Here is a 4,346-nt window from a genome sequence, read left to right as displayed (position 1 = left end):
AGAGACCATAGCTGACATCCAAGCAGATATATGCACACCCATGTTTATTGCAGCTTTGTTCACAATAGCAAGGAGTTGGAAACAACCTAAGTGCAGGGACCTCTTTAAAGTGCTACATAGCAAAGATTTCATTCTGGAGACTAAGCTGTGCCTTACTCAGGCCATGGTGTTTGAAATAACTTGCTATACATCAGAGAGCTAGATTATAACTAGGGATGGCAGAGGAATTGATAACTTTGAGATTTGGTGCTGGAGAAGAGCATTGAACATATGGTGGACTGACATACAACAAACAGGTCTGTCTTGGAGAGGGTGGGACCAAGCTGCTACTTGGAGTAAAGATTTTAATGCTCCAGGCCTTGGAAAATTATATCATGCCTAGAAATCTGAGGGACAATGCAGAAAAGGAAGATCCTAGATGAGATGAATTAACACAGTTACTGAGGTAATGGGAGTAGGTATGTTGGAAATAGTGAGACTGCATAAGGATAGGGCAGAGTTTAGACCTATTGCACATAGGGTTGCCATGAGTTGCAGGTGACTTGTGGCACATAACAACAGCAGCAACATTCTTCTCCAGCATCACAGCTCAAAAGCATCAATTTTCTTTCTATCATCCCTAGTCATTGTCCAACTCTCCGAAGCGTAGCACATAATTGTGACAACTACAACCTGGATCAGGTGCATCTTAGTCTCAGTACCCTTGAGAGATCCCTGACAGCTGAATTTCCCAATGCAATTCATCTCTTGATTTCCTGGCTGCTGGTACCAAGAGTGTTGACTGTGGAGCCAAGCAAACTAAAACTTTTCACTATCACAATATCTTCACTATCCATATTGATGCTGCCAATTCGTCCAGCAGTGAGAATCTTTGTTTTCTTGATTTTGAGCTTCAATCCGTATTGAAGGCTGCAGTCCTTGACTTTCTGCAGCAAGAGCTTCAGGTCCTCTTCAGTTTCAGCAAACAGGGTTGTGACATCTGCATAACATACCAATCCTGATGCCACATTCCTCCTCATATAGCCCAGCATCTCAGATGATCTACTCTGCATACAGATTAAAAAGGTATGGAGACAGAATAAATCCCTGGCAGACCACCTTCTTAATCTTGAAACATGTAGTGTCTCCTTGCTTAGTTCTGATGACTGTCTCTTGGTCCAAGTATAGGTTTCGCATTAGCACAATCAAATGTTCTGGGATTCCCATTCTTCTCAGAGTCAGCCACAGCTTCTTGCGATCCACATAGTCAAAAGCCTTTGCATAGTCAACAAAGTACAGATCACAGATAGACATTCCTCTGTTGCTCCGCTTTCTGCCAAGATCCACCTAATATTAGCTATAATATCCCTAGCAACATGAACTCTTCTAAATCCAACCTGCACATCTAGCAGTTCTCTGTTGACATATTGCTCCAATAGTTTTTGGATAATTTTCAGCAGAATCTTGCTTGCATGTGATATTAATGATATTGTTCTATAATTTCCGCACTCTGTCAGGTCACCTATCTTTGGAATGGGAACAAATATTCATCTTTTCCAGTCAATGGGCCAGCTTGCTGTCCTTCATATTTCTTGGCACAACTTAGTGAGCACATCCAGGTCAGCATCTGTTTGTTGAAATATGTCAATTGTTATGCCGTCAACTCCTGGAGCCTTGTTTTTTGCCAATTCTTTCAGAGCAACTTGAACGTCATGCTTCATCACTACAGTCTCTTGCTCATATGTTATTTCATGAAATTCTGTGTCAGCCAATTCCTTCTGGTACAGTGACTCTGTGTATTCCTTCATCTTCTTTTAATGGTTCTTGGATCATTTAACATTTTACCCAAAGTATCCTTCAGTATTGCCACCCATGGCTTCAATTTTTTTTCAATCCTTCAGCTTAAGAAATGCTGAGTGAGTTCGGCCCTTTTGATTTTCTGACTCCAGGTCTCTGCACATTTCATTATAGTATCTTGCTTTGTCATCTTGAGCTGCCTTTTGAAATTTTCTGTTCAGCTCTTTGATTTCTTGATTTCTTCCTTTAGCTTTGGCTTCTCGGCGCTCTAATCCAATACTCACAGTCTCATCTGACATCCATCTTGGTCTTTTCTTCTTCTTCAGCTTTTGTGATGATGTTTTGCATTCTTCATGGCCGATTTTCTTGATATCCTCCTAGAGCTCATTTGGTTTATGCTCATTGGTGCTCAAAGCCTCAAACCTGTTCCTGAAATGATTTTGAAATTCGAGTGAGACAGACTTAAGGTCAAATTTTGGCTCCTGTGGACTTAATTTTTCTCACTTCAGCTTGAACTTGCATATGAGTAGTTAGTGGTCTACTCCACAATCAGCACCTGGCCTGGTTTTCACACCTGATAATGAGCTTCTCCAGCAAAACTTTCCACAAATGAAATCAATTTGATTCTTATGTATACCATCAGGTGAAATCCATGTGTATAGCGTGCGCTTATGTTTCTTATAAAAGGTATTTGCAATGAATATATTATTGAATGTACAGAACTCTATCTTTCTATCTCCAGCCTCATTTCTCTCACTGAGTCCATATTTTCCAGCTACTGATCCTCTTTACCTGTTCCCAACTTTTGCATTCCAGTCACCCATTATTATCAATGCATCATGATTGCATGTTTGATCAATTTCTCATTACAAAAGTTGGTAAAAATATTCCATTTCCTCCTCTTTGGCTCTGGTTGTTGGTGCATATATCTTAATGACAATGGTATTCAGTGGACTTCCTTGTATGCGTATGGATATTATCCTGACACTCACCACATGGTATTTCATGATGGATCTAGAAATGACTTTTTCATTATGAAACCAACCCCATTTTTTCTCACCTTCTCATTCCCGGCAAAGTAGATCATATGATCATCTGATTCAAAATGTTCCATGCCAAGCCATCTCATTTTGACAATACCTAGTACACTTTTTAAAAATTTTTATTCATTTATTGAAGAGCAATGGTATCTCTCTGGAGACTAAGGTGTGTCTAATACAGGCCATGGTCTTCACAATCACTTGTTATGCATCAGAGTGTTGGACAATGACCAAGGAGGATAGAAGGAGAATTGATGCCTTTGAGCTGTGGTGCTGGAGAAGAGTATTGAGAATACCATGGACTGCTAGGAAAACAAACAGATTTGTCCTGGAAAGGGTTAAATCGGGTGGCTCCTTGGAGGCAAGGATTCTGAGGCTCTGTCTAACATACTTTGGACATGTTGTGAGGAGAGACCGGTCCTTGGAGAAGGACATCATGCTTGGGAGAGTGGAGGGACAGCGCAGGAGAGGAAGGCCCTCTATGATGTGGATTCATTCAGTGACTGGGATAATCGGGATGGGAGTGTTGGAGACAGTGCAATTGGCACAGGACAGAGCGGAGTTTAGGGCTGTTGTACATAGTCGCTATGAGTCGCAAACGACTCAACGGCACATAACAACAACAACATTGTTGCACATCATGGATGATATTCTTAAAATCCTCGCATAGCTTATCAAGCCTTTGCACATTAGTGTTCAGGGCCTTACATCTGATCCTGCAATGGTTTTTTAAATTAAGATGTGATAGAGTCAAGACCATATTTTGGTTTTTGTGGATTTGATTCAATATTCTTTAGCTTTAGTTTGAACTTGCACATGAATAGTCTGTTCCCCATTCAGCACCTGCCTAATTTCATGGCTGATATAGAGCTTCTGCAAATATAAAATTTGTATTGAAAACATATTAAAACATATTTTTAAAAGTCATAGCTAAGTGCATAACAGAATATTAGATACAAAGAGATTATTAAAGCATAATAGTAGTGTTACACCTTTTTAAAGATTTTAGGTTCTAGTGTAAATATTAAAGACAATTTAGGGAGATCTGGTGGTGTAGTGCATTACATGTTGGGCTGTTAATGCAAAGACCAGTTATTCAAATTCATATTTTTTTCTGAGAAAGAAACTTTGGGCAGTTTCTGCTGCTACAGAGTTACAGCCTCAGAAATAGATGATGAAGGGAGCTATGGTGACCTAGTGGCAAGACTCTGTGCTGCAATCCCAAAGGTATACAATTTGAATGCACCAGATCTCCTCTTGTCCCAGTCAGATTCAATTTGGCATCACACAACAAGAAAAAAAATTAGGTAGAAAGTTTCCTTGAGTCAGAATCCACTCCACGATAGTGAGTGTTGGGCTATGCAGAGAATAGTTTGTAGCTACTGAAATACTGTGAAGTGTGAACTATATCCTCAGCATCAATTTTATGAACCTAATGATAATGTCTTTCATTGTTTTTGTTCAAACATGCCTCTAGGTGGTATAGCCCTGATATGTCTACTTGCCATACAGTGGTAACTTGTGGTTGCT

Source organism: Elephantulus edwardii, unplaced genomic scaffold, assembly GCF_000299155.1.
Source record: "Elephantulus edwardii isolate Elephantulus edwardi_28Jun2011 unplaced genomic scaffold, EleEdw1.0 scaffold00018, whole genome shotgun sequence".
NCBI classification, from domain to species: Eukaryota; Metazoa; Chordata; class Mammalia; order Macroscelidea; family Macroscelididae; genus Elephantulus; species Elephantulus edwardii.
This window is presented reverse-complemented; position numbering follows the sequence as displayed.